At 42.7% G+C, this 19,828-nt stretch overlaps 1 long non-coding RNA gene and 1 pseudogene across 1 annotated transcript; one reads left to right on the top strand and one right to left on the bottom strand.

Moving 5' to 3' along the window:
• LOC126993276 (plasma membrane calcium-transporting ATPase 2-like) overlaps window positions 1-19,828 on the top strand; it is a 157,307-nt pseudogene that overhangs the window by 103,307 nt on the left and 34,172 nt on the right.
• Window positions 13,222-15,157, bottom strand: LOC126993277 (uncharacterized). Its single transcript, XR_007747581.1, has 2 exons — window positions 14,711-15,157; window positions 13,222-14,590 (listed from the first exon to the last, which is right to left on the bottom strand). It is a non-coding gene; the product is annotated as an uncharacterized LOC126993277 (long non-coding RNA).

Below are 19,828 nucleotides of genomic sequence, written 5' to 3'. Positions count from 1 at the left end.
GGCTGGTGGGTGATATGGAAGGAAGGGGAAACTAATGGAAATACAATGAAAAAAAGGGGGTAATAAATGTCGTAGTATTGACAGGGGGAATGAGGTAAGGGGACTATTGATATGAACAAACAAAACTCCGCCATCCCTACACTGATATTGCCTGAAAAGGAGATGGAAATGAAAATGCTGTTACGAAGGACAATGAACTTAGAAAACTAGGTCAGAGAAAAATGAGAAAAATAAGAAAGAATAAACATACCGTTACAGACGAGACAGTTAAAAATAATACACGGAAGAAGGGGAATAGAGGAGGAAACTGAAGCTCCTTGGCGATGGGAAAATAAATAAAGACGAGTATGTAGTTTTAAAGGAAAGAAGAGGACGGACAGGAGAGTGAAGGCAGGGCTGGAAAAAGAGGAAACAAGCAAAAAGAAAAAGGAAGAAAAGAGGGAAACGAGATAGTGTTGAGAGAGAGAGAGAGAGAGAGAGAGAGAGAGAGAGAGAGAGAGAGAGAGAGAGAGAGAGAGAGAGAGAGAGAGAGAGAGAGAGAGAGAAGCCTGTGTACTTTGGAAGATGGAAGGAAAAGCACTTGACTGGGTTGGCAAGGAGGGGACGAGTCATCATTGCATGGGGTTGGCAGGGTGACAGGGGCATGTGGGGGGAGGGAGGGAGGTGACAGGGGGTACAGGGGTAGAGGGGGGGGATGACAGGGACGAACGAGGGGCATTGCAGGGGAAGGTTCAGGGTGACGTAAGGCAGGGGTTGACAGGCCAAAAGCGACCCCTGTCAAGTTGGCACAAGGAAATTGGCAATCATTAGACGGATGGACAGGCAGATGGCGAAGCATGCGAGTAAACAGTGCGAGAGAGAGAGAGAGAGAGAGAGAGAGAGAGAGAGAGAGAGAGAGAGAGAGAGAGAGAGAGAGAGAGAGAGAGAGGGAGAGAGAGAGGTTGTTCTTCACTATTTATTTCTCTTTCCGCTTCGTTATTTAGTGTCTCGTAATTATTATCACACACACACACACACACACACACACACACACACACACACACACACACACACACACACACACACACACGCACTCTCACACACACGGGGAAGTTGAAAGATGATCGGTCATACGAAAGACGTCACAGGTAACATAAAAACACCTGTGACCTCCTCCTCCTCCTCCTCCTCCTCCTCCTCTTCCTCTTCCTCCTCTTCCTCCTCCTCCTACTCCTACTCCTCTTCTTGTCCAGCTTAGTGTGTATGTTTGCGATTCATTTCCTTTGCATAAAAATCTCTCTCTCTCTCTCTCTATCTATCTATCTATCTATCTATATCTATCTATCAGTCTTTTTCATTTTTATCTTTTCTTCCTCTATTTTTTTTACCCAATACAAATAACCGGTTAAGTACACCACTACTACATAGACTTAATAATAATAATAACAATAATAATAATAATAATAATAATAATAATAATAATAATAATGATAATAATAATAATACCTATCAACTTGTCATTCCTCTGGGAACTAGTCCGTTATCTCAGTCTTACACAACCATCGCCGGAAAGTGGTTTAGTTTTCACTGGTTTACTCTTCCGGTTTTCTCCGTGAAGCATCGTCGCTCTCAAGGCTCATAGGAAAGGCCCGGCAAGTCATTCTTCAAGGTATTATATAAGTCAGGTATATGCTCTCTCTCTCTCTCTCTCTCTCTCGTGGTTATGCGATGACTCATGACGGTTGTAGGTGAGGGGACACACACACACACACACATACACACACACACATACACACACACACAGTGACGTTAGAGACACGCAATTACCCCTTTGACGTAAAGATAATTATTAGAGAGACTGATAGTAAGAGAGAGAGAGAGAGAGAGAGAGAGAGAGAGAGAGAGAGAGAGAGAGAGAGAGAGAGAGAGAGAGAGAGAGAGAGAAAACACAGACAATAGAAAAAAGATTAGGAGGAGTAAAATATGCATTGTTAACGAAGATAGGAACACGGAGAAAAAAATAATGATGATAGTAAAAGTAAAATAATAATAAAAAGTAAAAACGTGACCCGCCGTTCATCACCTCTAACAAGGCACGTAAATAAAGAGACAGTGAAGGTAATAAAGATGGAAGAAAGTAAAAGTGGCACATGGCTCACACACACACACACACACACACACACACACACACACACACACACACACACACACACACACACACACACACACACACATGAACAAAGGGAGGTAAATAAAACTGCATGTGTAAAAGCGCCGAGACAAAACGCAGTGAACAGAAAAATATTAAAAAAAAACGAAAAATAAACGAAACGAGGACATGGAAAGCGTTGACACTGAAAAGCGGAGAAACACTTAAAACAACAACAACAAAAGAAAAACAATAAGACAACAAAGCAAAACAATAGTAGATGGAGGTGGTAAAAAATAAAGAGGACATTGATCACCACAAAAAAATAATAAAGCTAAACACGAAGAACAACAACAACAAAAAAAGAGCATCAGTCAACACAAAGACAAACAGACACTTATAATAAAAAGAAAAGGAGGAACAATGGAGCGCCAAACAGGGTCAAGCAATACGGCGAAAAATAAAGTAAAGGATGGGAGTAAAAAATAAAGAGTAAAATGTCCATGAAAAGTATAGTTTGACCCTTGGAGTGTTATTAAAGTGATTCATTATTGGACCGGACGGGAAAATGACCCTATTGTCCGCTGGAAAGGTCAAGGTTACTGGAGGAGGAGGAGGAGGAGGAAAGAGGAAGGAGGAGGAGGAGGAGGAGGAGGCAGGTCTACCACACAGGGCAAAACTTTGGAAATTAAACACTTGAGAAACTCGCGCCCAGTATTGCCAAGGACTCACCACCACTACCACCACAACCACTGCCACCACCACCACCACCACCACTTCTACCACCAATATCGTTATCCATTTGCATGCTTTCCCTCTCTGTCTCTCCCTCTATCTATCTATCCATCTACCTGTTACTGATCCATTTCAAAGACCATTACTCGGCGCCAGCAAAAAGCCCCGAGCCGTTTACCGCACCACAAATAAAGGCTTTTGTTTGCAAGCCTAATGGGACTCAAGTATGGGAGAGATGCACGGGCTGGCGGACTGACTGACTGACTGGCTGACTTAATGTATGGCGGGTTGATTGGTTGACTGACCGACTGAGTGGCTTTCTGACTGGCTGATTTATTGGTTGGCTGACTGGGTGACTGACTGAATGGTTCGCCGACGTAACGCGTGACTGGTTTATTGGCTGGCTGACTGAATGGTTGAGTGGCTGACGGGCTCGCTGACTCACTAGGTGGCTGCTTTATTGGATGAATGACTGGCTGACTGGCTGATTGCTTGCTATTTGATATATTTGGTCTATCGATTGGCTGAGTGACTGATTGACTGTTTGGTTGGCTGTCTGGTTCTTCAGCTGAATGTCTTAACTTACTGACTAGATAGCTCTGATTGGTTTACGGACTGATCCCTATTTGGTTCATTTATGTCTTGACTGAATGGCTCTGACTGTGTGACTGATTGACTGGACACATGGCTGAGTAAGGTGTGGATGAAGATGCTTGAATGTGGATGAGAGAGGACTTTGAGTAAGAGGTTTTATGAAGGAGAGTGGATGAATATGGAGTGATAGAGGATGGAAGTGAAGAGGGAGAGACGGAAGATGAGGAGTGGGAGAGATTGGATGAGTTGTAAGAGTGGATGAATGAGGAACGAGCAAGGGTGGAAGAGGGGTGAGAGGAGGTTGGTGGGGAGGGAGAATGCGTGGATGAGGAGGGAGAGTGCGTGAATGAGGAGGGAGAGTGCGTGGATGAGGAGGGAGAGTGTGTGAATGAGGAGGGAGAGCATGTGGATAAGGAGGAGAGAGGTGAATGAGGAGGGAGAGGTGTGGATGAGGAGGGAGAGGTGTGGATGAGGAGGGAGAGGCGTGAATGAGGAGGGAGAGTGCGTGGATGAGGAGGGAGAGTGCGTGGATGAGGAGGGAGAGTGCGTGGATGAGGAGGGAGAGTGCGTGGCTGAGGGGGAGTGGGTGGGAGTGGATGTGTCTTAACAGTGGTTCTTTATATAGTTTGATAATGTAATGACGTTTGGAAAAAAAGTAATTATGTCCACTGTGTCCTGACCTTTACCTGTCGATGATTAGATTAGAAAGTGAAGAGGTGAGGAATTTGGAACTGACTGACACTCTCTCTCTCTCTCTCTCTCTCTTATCATTTTATTTTACGTAATTTTTCTATTTTTGGAACATTTTATCACCCGATCCGCTTTTTCATGATTCTATTTTTAATTATTTGTCGTTTTTGTTCTTCGTTTTTAGATTTCGTGAACTGAAATAACGACAGGTAGATTCCTTAATTATATGTAAGAATGGGTACCTTTAGTTATATCTATTTTGTATGACTATTTTGTATGACTATTTTGTCTGACTTCTCTTTGGGCTACTCTTTACTTTTATCTTTTATAGGAGAGGCGAGTAGCGGGCTTTTTTTTTGTACTCTTTTTATTGCCCTTGAGCCGTGTCCATTGATGTAAAAAAAAAGTCTATCTACCTGTCAATCCATCTATTTATCCATCTCTATCTTCCCCTTAAACACAAAAACTCGTATGGAAGAAAACTAATGATGGATGAACAGCATATTCTAATGACAAGATTGAGACGTTTAATTAGTAAAAAAAAGGAAAGATTAGCTGTATAAATAGACCTGCCAGGCTTGGGAATAAATAAGTTAAGGAGTGGAATGTAGATTGATAAGGAAAATGTACCCAAAAAAGAGTGGGGTGGAATCGAACCCAAAAGTCATGAATTCCCTTAATGTTTCTTATAGAGGATCCGATTCCCTTATAATTTGTACTCACACACAGGTATTAAAAAAGGTGCTGATTGCATTCCCCTCACCTGTCACGTGTTTCTCTCTCTCTCTCTCTCTCTCTCTCTCTCTCTCTCTCTCTCTCTCACACACACAATACCAAGAAAGCTCTCCTCCTCCTTCTTCCCCTCCTCCTCCCCCTCTTCCTCCTCCTCCTCCTCCTCCTCCTGCCAGGGGGAGGTCAGGAGAGGAAATTCTTCTTTTATTTTCTTTATTTTCCTTTTCTTTCCGGCACGTGTCTATTCCCCTTTTGGAGGCACTGATTAATGAGAGAGAGAGAGAGAGAGAGAGAGAGAGAGAGAGAGAGAGAGAGAGAGAGAGAGAGAGAGAGAGAGAGAGAGAGAGAGATTCATAATTAGAGTTTGGTGACATTCCTTTCCCGTCTCACTTATATGTATCCTCCTCCTCCTCCTCCTCCTCCTCCTCCTCCTCCTCCTCTTCCTCCTTTCATCTTCCTCACGCCTCATCTCGTCTTCCACCTCATCTCTTCCTCCTCCTCCTCCCCCTCCCACAGAGTTCAAAGGAAGAAGGATTGTTTTGAGGCTGTAGAGGGAAGAGGAGGAGGAGGAAGAGGGGGGGAGGGGGGAGCCAGACCCAAAAGGGGGTTGAGTGTTGGTTGAAGGGGGGAAGAAGAGGAGGAAGAGGAGGAGGAGGAGGAAGAAGGGAGAGGGAAAAGAGGAGGAGGTGTTTATGGCTACTGTTCATACTTGACCTCCTCCTCCTCCTCCTCCTCCTCCTCCTCCTCCTCCTCCTCCTCCTCCTGACGCTTCCTCGGGGGGTGAAATATATCAGCTGCTTCTTTATTTCCATTTTTTTCTTACATTTTTTGGGGGTCCTCTTCGTTTCGTCTCTGAACTTTAATTTTATCGTCAAATTAAAACCTTCCATTAGGTGAACGACCCTCACTAACAAGGAGGAGGAGGAGAAGGAAGAGGAGGAGGAGGAGGAGGAGACTGTTACTTAATGTCACTTCGCCACCACCTCAATTTTTTCTCTCTCTCCTCTTTCTCCTCCTCCTCCTCCTCCTCCTCGTCATCGTAATGGTGGTTGTGTTGGCGGCGGTCGAGGTGGTGGTGATGGCGATGGTGACGGAATATACGTAATAGCCGACCCATAAAAGAGGAGGAAGGGGAGAGAAGAGAACTATTTTGAAGAGGGGAGAAGAAGGAGGATGTCAGGAATAGAGGAATAGAAGAGAACGAAAGAAAGGCGTAAAGAAGAAGAGGAATATAAAGTTGAGTGGAAGATAAAGAAGTTGCAAGTAATTAAGAGGAGGAGGATTAGACTAAGAAGAAACTAGAGGAGATAAAAGAAAGGAAGGAAGAGGAGGGAAGAAAGTGTTGGTAAAGGGAGAGACAGAAGAAAGAAAATAATGAAATGAAAAGAGAAACGAAGGAAGAAAATATAATAATGTGAAAGATGGAGGCAGGGAGTTAAGAAATAAAGGAGGAGTGAAGAGAAAGAGTAAGACAGGAAAGTAGGATGAAGGAGGTGGAAGAAGTGGAGAGAAAGAAAAAGATTAGACGATTTAGGAAACGAGTTAAGAGAGGAATGGAGGAAAACCAGAGAAGACAATAGGAAAGAGAAGATGCACTAAATATAGACAGAAAATAAGAAGAATTAAAAGAGGGCGAAGAGAAGAGAGGAAGAAAATATAGAAGACAAGAAAAGATAAAAGTGAATAAAAGAATAGTATGTACTGACGGAAGAGGTGAAGAAAAAGAAAATAAGAAGAAAAGATGAAGACAAGAATAGGTTGGCGTGAATGAAAGAATATTAGGTAGTGATGAAAGATGAAGAATAGGAAAACAATGAAGAAAAGGTGAAACGAAGACAATGAAGGATATTAAAGGATGAAATAATAAGGAGGAGGAAAAATAAGTGAAGAAAAAGGGAAAGTTAGACAAGGGAACGCTTGAGGGAGTGTATCGAAGGAGGGAAAGAACGAAGGAAGGAAGGAAGGAAGAGGAGGAGTGCCAGATGTTAAGGGGTTAGGGAGGGCACTGGCACCCTACCCTGCCAGCCCCTGCCAACATAAATATAACTTCCATCCCCCGTCTGCCAACGCCCCCCTTCCCCCTTCCTCCCCTTTCCCCTTCCCCCTCTTCCTCATTTCTCGCCATTCCCTCACTTCCCCTCTTTCCTTTCTCTCCCTCTCCCACTCCTCTTTGTCGTCTTTCCCTCCCTGTTCTTCCCTTTCCTTTCCCCTTTTCTTTCTCCCCTTTCCTCTCTCTCTCTCTCTCTCTCTCTCTCTCTCTCTCTCTCTCTCTCTCTTCTTTGTCTTTCAGCCTCTCCTATCCGTTTTTCTCCTCTTTTCTCCTCTCTTTTCTCCTCCCTCTTCCTCTCTTCCCCTCCCCATCCTTCTCTCCTTTCCCTTAGTTCTTCTCTCCCCTTTTCCCGCCTTTTTTCCTCTCCTCTCTTCATTTTTTCGCCTGCTTTCTTCCCCTCGTTTCCCCTCCCTCCTTCCCTCCTCATCCTTTCCACTCTGCTTCTTTCTCCATCTTCCACCTCTTCGTTTTCCTCCTCTTCTTCCTTCTCTTTAATCTCCCTCTCTTCCTTCTCCTCTCACTTCCCTCCCCTCCGCCACTTCCTTTTATTTATTTTCCTTCGTCTCTTTCTTACACTTCCCTCCTTCATTCCTCTTATCTTTGCTCGTTTCTCTCCCTTCCTCTCTTACACTCGAACCACTCTTCTCTCTTCCCTTTTAATCTTCTCCTCCCTCCTCTACCTCTCCTCCTCCTCCTCGCTGCCGCCACCTCACCTCACACACAACTGCTGGAATTTTATTTTTTTTTTTTTTTTTTTTTGTATTTGAATATGATTATGATGATTATAAAGATGATGAATTTGTCCTTTAATTGACCTTTCCGTACTTTCCCATGATATTTTTAAGCTCTCCGTTGTGGTCATTGTTGTCGTTGTTGTTGTTGTTGTTGTTGTTTTGTCGGTGTTGTCATTTTTTTATGTTATTGTTGTTCTTTATTAACGTGTTTTTTTTCTTCTTTTCACAGAGCAAGCCACACGGGTAGATGAGTGAAGGATAGTGGGGGCTGCCCAGGTAAGTAACGTACCTGTACACACACACACACACACACACACACACACACACACACACACACACACACACACACACACTTAAATGTTCACTCTCTTAAACTTTTACCTTTACACTCAGTTAGTTACCCTTAAAACACACACACACACACACACACACACACACACACACACACACACACACACACACACACACACACACACACAGAGAGGCACACGAATCCTAGCAGTTCCACACGGCACTCTCACTTTTTATGTGCCGTGTGTGTGTGTGTGTGTGTGTGTGTGTGTGTGACTCGGGTTAATTGTTTGTAAATGTTCGTGTGGTGGATTATAATTTATGTATGTTTATTTTTTTCTCTCTCTCTCTCTCTCTCTCAACGGTAATACTCATACAAATAAGGACGCAGAAAACGGAGATAAACATGAGATACGAGAGAGAGAGAGAGAGAGAGAGAGAGAGAGAGAGAGAGAGAGAGAGAGAGAAAGTTATACAAACACACACACACACATGATAACACAGACGTCACAAATGGTAATGACCTAAAGAAAAAGAAATCGATAACATACACACTATCATTTCGACCTTGTGTGTGTGTGCGTGTGTGTGTGTGTGTCACCGTTCTATATATAGCATCACACCCCTCTCCCCCTTCCCCCCAAAGCGTCACAGCAACACGTCAGCGTACGGCAGGAAAGTCGGCAACCATGTGATGTTTTGTCTCGCTCTTCGTACCCTCTGACGCGCGCTTGATCGGAAGTGTTGCGGCTTTGTGTGTGTGTGTGTGTGTGTGTGTGTGTGTGTGTGTGTATTTTGTTTGCTTTATTCTGACTCACTTTTGTGCCCTCCTCCTCCTCCTCTTCGTCCTCGCCATCTTGTATTTTTTTGTTTGCTTCATCTTATTATTATTTTTTTTATTACTCCTGCTTATCATTATTTAGTCGTCTTTTTACTTGTGTTCGTGTTTATTGTTTGATTTGTTTTACTCCATCTGACTCACTTTTTTTTCTCTTCCTCTTCGTCTCTTAATTTATCTGCTTTATCTTATCATTATTCGCAGTTTTCTCGGTTATTTCCATATTGTTTTGTTGTGCTGGAAGCTTCCCCCGGGGTCTATGGGCCTCTGGAAGACTCCAGAAGGAGCGAGCAGGGGGGCGGGGGGCGGGGTGCAAGGCCCCCCCTGCGCTCCGCGTGGCACGGTCAGGCACCAGGCGGGAAGTGTTGCCAACTCGCCCAGATTTTTGCTACTTGTTCATTCTTGTATGACCGAACATATTGTAACGTTCTAGACTGCACTGTTCGGTATATATATAGTAGGGGGCGAGAGGAGTTAGTCACAGTCATAATAAGTCGTAGTCAGCTAGTAGTCAGTTGAGAGTCAGAGTGAATTGTACTAAGGAGGAATATTAAACTACAGAAGCTGTGCAAGGTGTTTTACATAATCTCCCTCCCACTGAGTCTCCTGACGGCGACACGGAACCCAAGTAACACGTCCGGCATAACAGTGGTTTTATTTATTTTAGCGTTTTATGTTATTTATTGTTTTGTTTTTTTTCTTTTGCTTTTACGCAGAATCATTTTTTTTCTCCTGGTCGTTTTCGTTTTTTTCTCATTTTTTTCTTATTATTTTTTCTTATTACTATTTTGTTCTTTTTATTTGTTCCTTTTTTTTCTTCTCCTCCTCCTCCTCCTCCTCCTCCTCCTCGTCTTCGTCTTTTTCCTTTTTTGTTTTTACCTCATTGTTAATATAGTTCTTCATGGTTATTAGTATTGTGTTGTTTGTTATGTGCGTTCGTCTTTTACGCATTTATTATATTTCCTTTTGTTTTAACCGAGTCACTTTTTTGTCGCCATTATCGTTTTCGTTTTTTTTTTTTTTTGTTTGTTTTTTGTTTTTTTTCCTTCTATTTTTATCCGCATTATTTTTAGAAGTCCCGTTTATTACTGTTTCTTTATTCGCATCCGTTCCTTAGTTTCTGCGTTTTTTCTTTGTTTTACTCTTAATCACTTTTTTCCCTTCCTGTCCCCTTTGTCTTTTTTTGCTTCTTTGTTTTGTCTCATAATTCTCATTCGTTTTTGTTATCATTATTTTCTGTGTTCGCGTGACTGATTTTCTTCTCTCATTCTTTTCTCCTCCTTGTTCTCTTTGTCTTTTTCTTCTCTGTTTTTTGTCTCATTATTCGTTTTCTTTCTGGTCATCACTTTTTGTTAGTTTTATTGCCATTTATATATATTTTTTCCTTTATTATTTCTTGTTTAGGTTTTCGAGGACAAGAATCAGAGTGGTAGTGGAAAGGAATAGGAGGGGAAGGAGGAGGAGGAGGAGGAGTTCTTAAGAGGTGTAGACAGGTAGGAGGAGGGGGAGGAGGAGGAGGAGGAGGGAGGCTGTTGAGATTAATCTGCTACATATGTTAGTGTTCAGTATTCTTTCCTCTTTAGTCTCCCCTTCTCTCTTCTCTTCTCTCTCTCTTCGTCTGGTCTTCTTTATCGGTTTTTAATCAACATGTCTATCTGTCTCACCTGTTTATCTTTGTCAGTGTTCCTCCTCCTCCTCCTCCTCATGTCTGTCATTCCTCCGCACTTAACCTCCTTGGACTATTCTTCCCGTCGACTCAACTACTCTCCCTTTGTTTGCACTCCCTTTTTTCTGTCTGTATTTCGTCCCTCCTCTCCTCTCCTCTTCTCCCCTTCTCCCTTTAAGTATTTTTGGCCGCCCCGTCAACGTAGGGGAGGTGAGGAGAGAGACATGGAGGGAGATGAGAGGGGAGGAGACTGGGAGAGAGGGAGAGGGAGAGGGAAGACATGTGGAGGGAGTGTTTCCTTAAAAAAAAAAAAGATGAATTGTGGGTAATCTTAGGCTTGAGGGGAAGAATGGGAAGACTGAGGCAAGAAAGGGGAATTAGGAGAAGGGGAAGGAAGAGGCGAAGGTATGAGGGAAGGAGAAGAAATAGAAGTGTAAACGGAAGGAAGAAGGGAACGTCTGAGGGAAGAAGAATAAATAGCATGGGAAGGAAAAGGAAAGGAGTATGAGAGAATGGGAAAACAGGAAAGATTATGACGTAAAGCGATGAAATGTGAAACTTTAAAGGGAAAAGAGTTCAGGAAGAGTGATGAATCAGAGTTAAACAAATATAATGTGACGATGAATATGACAGTTCGGAAAATGCAATATACTGACAGATACAAGTTCCTGAAGTAAAAAAAATGCGCGTGGCCTTAGTGCTCATCTCCGTCTCATTGGCCCTTGAGTTTCGTGAATAGCATGAATTAAAAGGGAGATTCTGTAATGATAAAAAAAACAGTAAAGTTGATTAGCCCTCGTGAATTGGATGAATTAATTACAAGGGAGACTGTAGTGACAAAAAGCAATATAGGAAGTTTGTTAAGTGTTGGGGAATAGGATGAATTAAAAGAGAGATTCTGTTATGATAAAAAAGCAATGTAGTAAGTTTGATAAGTGTTGGTGAATAGCGTGAATTAGAGGGGAGACTCTGTAATGATAAAAAGCACTTTAGTAAGTTTGTTAAGTGTTGGGAATAGGATGAATTAAAAGGGAGATTCTGTGATGATTAAAAAGTGATGTAGTAGGTTTGATAAGTGTTTAGGAAAAGGATGAATTAAAAGAGAGATGCTGTTATGATGAAAAAGCCATATAGGAAGTTTGATAAGTGTTTATGAATAGGATTAATTAAAAGGGAGATTCTGTTATGATAAAAAATGAATATAGTAAGTTTCAAGAGTGTTAAGAAGTAGGATGAATTTAAAGGAAGATACTGCAAGGACAAAAAACTATATAGAGTCTAATAAGTTTTCGAAGTGAGATTACAAATTTAATAAGTGATATGAAAAAAAAGAATAGGACGAGTAAAATAGAAGAAAAGGACTTTGAAGTTGTATAAAATGTTTTGAAGAAATAGAAAAATAAATAAATGTGAGTAGAAAACGCTGTAGGAAGGTGGAAAAAAAAATAACCAAAAAAATATGACGCAAAATCTTTTGGTGGTGACGTAAGAGACCGAGACAGAAAGACAGACGAGAACAAGACTACGAGGACGAAGCAAAAAAAAGGGGAAAAAAAAAGGAAAACAAAGAGGCGAAATGAAAAACCATCAACCCTTATGAGCCCTGAGGTGTGTGTGTGTGTGTGTGTGTGTGTGTGTGTGTGTGTGTGTGTGTGTGTGTGTGTGTGTCAGGTTGATTGTGTGTAAATGTGTGTGTGTGGGTGAAAATATAAGGATCTGTCTACGTGAGAGAGAGAGAGAGAGAGAGAGAGAGAGAGAGAGAGAGAGAGAGAGAGAGAGAGAGAGAGAGTTTAGGACTAATATCTTGTGTCACAAACCCAGTCTTAAAGTGCATAAATATAATAATAATAATAATTGTAATATATAGATAATTTCAACAAACACGACTCGAAAAATTAACACACACACACACACACACACACACACACACACACACACACACACACACACACACACACACACACACTAGTTTAAGCCTACCAGATAATAGGAAATACCTCAACGATACTGAGAGAGAGAGAGAGAGAGAGAGAGAGAGAGAGAGAGAGAGAGAGAGAGAGAGAGAGAGAGAGAGAGAGAGAGAGAGAGAGAGAGAGAGAGAGAGAGAGAGAGAGAGAGAGTCCTTAACACACTAGCTTTGCATTACCATTTAGAGAGAATTTTCGGGGTTCGGAACACTTAGAAATGGTAATGGAATCCCTTACCCATTAAAACATCGCATTAGGAAACATTTACTTAACAACATTTCATTAACATTATCTCCTCTACTACTACTACTACAAAGCATGAGTCAGTATAGCCACATCCCTGTACTGTGTGTGTTTGCGTGTTTCGATAAGAAGTGATGTGGTTCTGGTAACAGTGGGAATATGGGAGTTAACAGACGTAGTAAACAATGATATCTCTTCGTTCCGCCCCCTGTCGTGTGTATATATAGTTCTGGGCACTCACACACACACACACACACACACAGGTAAATTGGGAGGAGGAGGAGGAGGAGGAGGAAGAGGAGGAGGTTTGTGTGTTGCGTGATAAGGTTAGTTGGGCTCCGATCGTCTGTGTGGAGTCGCTGTATTTGTGTTGCTGCATCTATCATTAGTGTCAAGGAGGGTTGCGTGGCGGGATGCTTGTGCCTCCGGAAAAGTTGCTCTGACGTAGGAAGTTTGCTCACCGTACTGTAATTGAGATGCTTGTCCGAGTGTTGTTGCGATGAGGTCAGCCAGTGGTGCTTACGGTATTATGTTGCAAGAGAGAGAGAGAGAGAGAGAGAGAGAGAGAGAGAGAGAGAGAGAGAGAGAGAGAGAGAGAGAGAGGGGGGGAATGGGTAGAAGGAAAGGAAAAGGAGGTGGGTAAGAGAAGGAAAGGTAACGAAAAGGAAAAAAATGTAATGGGGAGATAAAGGAAAAGAAGGAAAATAATAGGAAGAGAGAGAGAGAGAGAGAGAGAGAGAGAGAGAGAGAGAGAGAGAGAGAGAGAGAGAGAGAGAGAGAGAGAGAGAGAGAGAGAGAGAGAGAGAGAGAGAGAGACCCGTATCGACTAGAGTACTTGATGCCAGAGGGAGAGACAGACAGACATACAAACATACACACATTGATACAGATAGACAGGTAGACACGCATAGCCGAAGGGGGAACGGTCTACCTTTTTTTTCTTCGTTGCGTTCCTCTAAGTTAAGTAATTAAGTTCTCATACAGTGACGCGAAGGGAAGGGAGTCTGTGACCGCATGTGTCTGTCTCATTACGCCGCTGGGCACCAACACAAACTGGTATTCAACTCTGACGTCGGTTGCCATCTGATGAAATATTTCCTGTGTCCTTTTTTATAACGAAACGCACTATAAGTAATTAAAACATAGGCCGGCTGCTGCTGCCCCGGCTCGGAGTATTAGGCTTGTGAAACTGAATTACTCATCTCTCATTACCTTTCGCTCAGGGCCGGACGTGGAATGGAATAAATATTGATGATTGCGGTGGAATAGAGAGGCGGGGAGAGGATGTGGAGGAGGAGGAGGAGGAGGAGGTGGAGGGTCAGGGAGAGAGTTGCCGCGCTAGAACGGCCAGCGAGCATTATCATGGCGGGTAAATAGAGACGATAGAGGCGAGTCCTTTGACGTCACCAACTTCCTACGTCACTGCTGTAACTGTGACTCGCCGCGGTAGGCTTTTATGTACTCAGGGCGCCGGTGGACCTGACTCGGCGGCGTGGTGGCGTACTGGTTGTGTCTCCTGCAATCACTGCCTCGTCAGCGTCCAGGCGCGGCACAGCGAGGGACACGATCTCCGTCTTTCGCCTACCTCGTCGCGTTACCTCCGTCCAGGGTACAGAGAGGCGTGTTGGACTTGCTTTACGTGTCGAGGTGAAGTAGAGGGACCTGACTTCCGTCCTTTAGTCTATCTCGTCGTTTTACCTCCGTCCAGTGCGGTTGGAAGTGTTTGAAACTGCATCTTCGCGTGTTTCATAAAGAGAATCGAGTCTTGTATTCGGGTGACAAGACGGAATCAAGTACTCAACCTCTCCATCTTGTCTTCCACGTGACAACTCTTCGGAAGCGTTTCAAGCCGTAACCTCTAGCGTTTCATGAAGGGAATCGAGTCTAGTATTCGGGCGACAAGACGAAATCAAGTACTCAACCTCTTCATCTCATTCTCCACGTGATAACTCTCCGGAAGCGTTTCAAGCCGTATCCTCTAGCGTTTCATGAAGGGAATCGAGTCTAGTATTCGGGCGACAAGACGAAATCAAGTACTCAACCTCTCCATCTCATTCTCCACGTGATAACTCTTCATTGTGAACCTTATAAGCGTGTTGGATTCGATCTGAGCGCTTTATGCGAAGAGAGAACCGACACACTCAAGTGATTCCCGTATTCCGTTGACAACGTCTTGGGAGATCGAAAGATTGACTGAACCAGGTGTCAAGAGCGGCTGTCAACAGGTGACCGCGCCGAAGACTGATTGAACGCGGGCCCAGGTGTGAGTGACTTCGAGTACGTGTGTGACGGACTTCGAAGCGTGTGGGATTGACTTCGCTGCGTTGAGGCTTCGGGGGAACTTCAAGTGGGTGTGCGACTTGACTTCGAGGTTCGTGTGAGAGACAGACGCTGAGGTTGTCGATCTTAAGACATTCCCGAGTATCGTTCATTGGTTATGGCTAGTGTTCGAGGCCGCGGCTGGATGACTGAAGAGTAACAGCGTTAAGCAAAGGTGAGTTGATGACGTAATGGAGGGATCAAGGGGTGTCTAAGGGAAGGGAAATCCGGTCTACTGACAAGGATGACTTAGTACACTCCTAGACCGCTCCTCCTCCTCCTCCTCCTCCTCCTCCTCCTCCTCCTCAGTCCCACGACACACACTTTAGAACGACTATTGTTCCGTCACACTAATTACACGCATACCTTACCTTACCTTACCTTACCTTTGCTTTATTACCCCCCCCCCTGTCCCCCCCATATACATCCACCTGACGTCATTACCTGTGTTGACGTGTCCGGTGCTTAGTTTGTTTGTTTTTGTTGTTTGTTTTGGTTTAGATAATTGTGGTTATGTCAGCGTTTTCACTTTTTTGTCTCTTACTTAAGTGACATTGATTTGCATGTCTGAGTACTTCCTGATTTTGTTGTCTTTACGTATTTTTGTTAACCTTTACGAAGAAATATTTGGGGTATCTATTTTATCTTTTTCATTTATTTTTTGTTTTGATGATTGATTGATTGATGGTTTATTGTTGCAAGTAAATAACAAAGAAGGGAGGAGCATGCCATCCCAACCCCCCGCCAGTACAGAGTGTGATGTTTTTTTCTTCCTCTTCCATCTCATGCATACAGACCGTCTCTTCTCAATAATGTCTAGTCCAATCATTGCTCTGAACACCGCCATCACGTTACATTTGTTCTTTATTTATTTATTATTTTTTTTTTAGGCCACAGTTTTAAGCCTTCCTGTGTGTGTGTGTGTGTGTGTGTGTGTGTGTGTGTGTGTGTGTGTGTGTGTGTGTGTGTGTGTTCCGGTTGTCAAGAAATCACATGGAATTAGTTTGTTTTTTTAAGCTGTTTACATTTTTTTTATTTACTTGATTACGTTTCTTCTCTCTCTCTCTCTCTCTCTCTCTCTCTCTCTCTCTTAAGCGTGAAATTTATTTACAGATGAGTTACCAAGAAGAGGAAGAGCCACTCACTCTCCTCTACCCCTCACTTCCTCTCTCCTCCCTCGCTTCCCCTCTCTCTCTCTCCCCTTGTAATGTTACCATTCTGTTATCTCTCCCACCCTTTTCCTCCTCTCCTCCTCCTCCTCTTCCTTTTCCTCCATCTTTCCTCTTATTCTCTCTCTCTCTCTCCTTTGCTTTCTCTCCTTTCCCCTTCTTCTTCCTTCTTCTTTGGTTTCTTTTTTTTTCTTGCCCTTCATCATGTTTCCCCTTTTGAGAGAGAGAGAGAGAGAGAGAGAGAGAGAGAGAGAGAGAGAGAGAGAGAGAGAGAGAGAGAGAGAGAGAGAGAGAGAGAGAGAGAGAGAGAGAGAGAGAGAGAGAGAGAGAGAGAGATTTGGTCTCCGACCTCAATACGTCGCGTGGTGAGGAATTTCATTTCGTCTCAGGTCTGGCATGCGGGGGGGGGGGGGGAGAGAGAGCGAGAGAGAGAGAGAGAGAGAGAGAGAGAGAGAGAGAGAGAGAGAGAGAGAGAGAGAGAGAGAGAGAGAGAGAGAGAAGATCAAGTAAATTAAAGAGGAGGGGAACAGAATATATGAAAAAAGGGATAAAAAAGAGAATGGGAAACAAGGAAATGAAAATATAAAAAAAACGAAACAGGAAATAAGAAAAAAGCAACAAGAAAATAAGTAGATAAAGAAAAGAAGATAAAAAAAATATAATAATGTAAATGTATACCAAATGGAGAGAGAGAGAGAGAGAGAGAGAGAGAGAGAGAGAGAGAGAGAGAGAGAGAGAGAGAGAGAGAGAGAGAGAGAGAGAGAGAGATATTTGATGAGTGGTTGTGAATAAGTGAACAACGGAAGGAAGTGGTCGTGAATTACTTAGATTTTAATTCCACACTACACACTTTTATTCTTGCCCCTTACAGTGTCGCTTTAACTTTCATTGCCTCGTTTTTTACTTTAATTAGAAGAAGAAAAAAACACTCAAATGACACTCCATAGATTATTACCGCATGCATATTTCCTAGTTCTGGCAATAGAGAATTTATATATAGTAAATTATGATAACAATAGTGATAAAATAGTAATGGTAGTAGTAGTAGTAGTAGTCTGGTAGAAGAAGAAGAAAAAGAAGAAAAAAAGATCAGTAGAAGAAGAAGAGTGGAGAAGAAGATGGTAAAGGGGAAGAGATAATGAAGAAGATAAAGAGGTAGAGGAAGGAAAAAAAGATAGTAGAGAGGGAAAAATAATGAATGTTAAAGATTACTCTGACCTTTAATAATAGTTGCTCCATCTAGAAAAGTTCACAACCTTACGAAACTATAAGGTTGTGATTATTTTCCTTCGCTACTACATTATTGCAGCGATTATCTTGTTCTATCTCTCGTTCAGAGAGAGAGAGAGAGAGAGAGAGAGAGAGAGAGAGAGAGAGAGAGAGAGAGAGAGAGAGAGAGAGAGAGAGTTTCATATTCCACCCCATTTGTATTTACGTTTTTTTCATACTTTAATGTCGATGAGAGAGAGAGAGAGAGAGAGAGAGAGAGAGAGAGAGAGAGAGAGAGAGAGAGAGAGAGAGAGAGAGAGAGAGAGAGAGAGAGAGTTTCATATTCCACCCCATTTGTATTTACGTTTTTTTCATACTTTAATGTCGATGTCGAGAGAGAGAGAGAGAGAGAGAGAGAGAGAGAGAGAGAGAGAGAGAGAGAGAGAGAGAGAGAGAGAGAGAGAGAGAGAGAGAGAGAGAGAGAGTTTCATATTCCACCCCATTTGTATTTGCGTTTTTTTCATATTTTTAATGTCGAGTGTAGCTGGGTTGAGTGTGTGCGTATGTATGTGTGTGGGTGTGGCATGAGCTCATACATCTAACCTTTACACTCACGCATCCCTCCCACTAATATCCCGTCGTAGGTGCTAAGGGAGTGTTTATTTTCTATTCTTTATTTATCTGTCACTAATTTTCACGTTAAGAGGAGACATTATGGCGTACGGTGTTTGTTCCGTGCATACTTCTGGCTATTAATATACATCGATTCCTTCTTGACTTCATATCGTTGGTGTTTTCTGGATTTCTGGTTTTGTGTATGGTCTTTGTATGGCTTGTATGTCTGTTTGTATGGTTTGTGTGTATAGGAGGTCGTGTTTGGATGAGGTATGTTTTTGTATACTTGTCATTACTTTCTTCCTACCCTCTCATTATGTTTTTTTTTATGTTTTTTTTAGGGACTGTGTAGCTATGGTGGGTGTGGTGCAGCTGGAGTATGGTGTGTTTGGTGGGTTAGGATCAAGTTCCATAGTTCAGTATAGTGTCTTAGTTAGCGCCCAAATCAAACTATATATTCTCCGTGAAGGTCCGTTGTTTTTTTTTTTTTTTTTTTTTTTCCAACTCAACACCTGATACTAGAAGAGATTCATGCGTGGTTTTCAAAATTTTTCATTACCTCTTATATCAACACTAAAAACACTATAAGGAATTTTAGTAGTTTTCGTTTGGTTAGGGAGATTACGAACTTGATGTGTGTGTGTGTGTGTGTGTGTGTGTGTGTGTGTGTGTGTAATGGGAACCTCCTGAGCCGCTGAGCTGTGTCCTCTACTAATTATTCTCAGTGTATTTCCTGCTTCAAGAATTATGTCGAAAATATACAGCTCAACGTTGCCCAATCTAACCTAACCATAACTAACCTAATCTATACCGGACCGGGTACTTAACACTCCTGTAATCCGGCAATATCCGGCTTGTTCCTTTGCATAACATTATTTCCTTGTTTCATCGGTGTTGCAGGACGGTATATAGTGGCGTATAGCCCTGACGTGTGTGGAGTGTATGGTGTAGATGGAGTATGATTGTGTGATAAGCTGGCCCGTCGTGTTTGTATGAGATATATTTGTACCTTATTTCCTTCCTAACCCCACGTCTCCGGTACAGCAGAGACGGTGTAAAGGTGACGTGTGTGTATTCTGTTGCTGGAGTTTGCTTGTATGTCAGAGGTGCAATGACGTGTGTGTGAGATAATCTATTCTTGCACATTACTTGATTTCCTTCCTAACTCCACGTCTCCGGTACAGCAGAGACGGTGTTATGGTGACGTGTGTGTATTCTGTTGCTGGAGTTTGCTTGTATGTCAGAGGTGCAATGACGTGTGCGTGAGGTAATCGATTCTTGCACTTTACTTCCTTCCCAACTTTGCTTGTGGAGTTGTCAGGTTACCAAATTATCGTATTCAGCCACTCAGCACGTCGTATTTTCCTGTTTCTGACTCACAGCTATCGCAAACAAACGCCAATAAGCAATGATTTTAACGAGAACTTTAACTAGAATTTCGTTATCTGTGTGGGTAGCAAAGTTTTGAGCCCTGGAACTGATAAATGCAATGTTTTGAGTACAATAATTTGGCAACGTTGTTACTTGTGTGCGTGGTGTATTTGAGAATGTTTGAATGGTAGAGCTGGAGTGGTGAGTGTGAGAGGTAATCTATTCTTCTGTATAACATTATTTCTTCCCTAATTTGGCGTCTTCGGTATTCCAGGGACAGTATGAGGCGTATAGCTTTAGTGTGTGTATGGTGTATCTGGATTACGTATGTTTGTTCGGTGTAGCGTGCGTATGTGTGAGGTAATCTATTTTGCATATACCTTTTATTTCTGTAACTCTGCTTTTCGGCTTTCCAGGAAGGGTGTAGCTGGTTATTTGTGTGCGTAGAGCTGGAGCGGTGTGTGTGTGTGTGTGTGT

The sequence above is a fragment of the Eriocheir sinensis genome, unplaced genomic scaffold, assembly GCF_024679095.1.
Source record: "Eriocheir sinensis breed Jianghai 21 unplaced genomic scaffold, ASM2467909v1 Scaffold595, whole genome shotgun sequence".
Taxonomy (NCBI): Eukaryota; Metazoa; Arthropoda; class Malacostraca; order Decapoda; family Varunidae; genus Eriocheir; species Eriocheir sinensis.
This window is presented reverse-complemented; position numbering and strand designations above follow the sequence as displayed.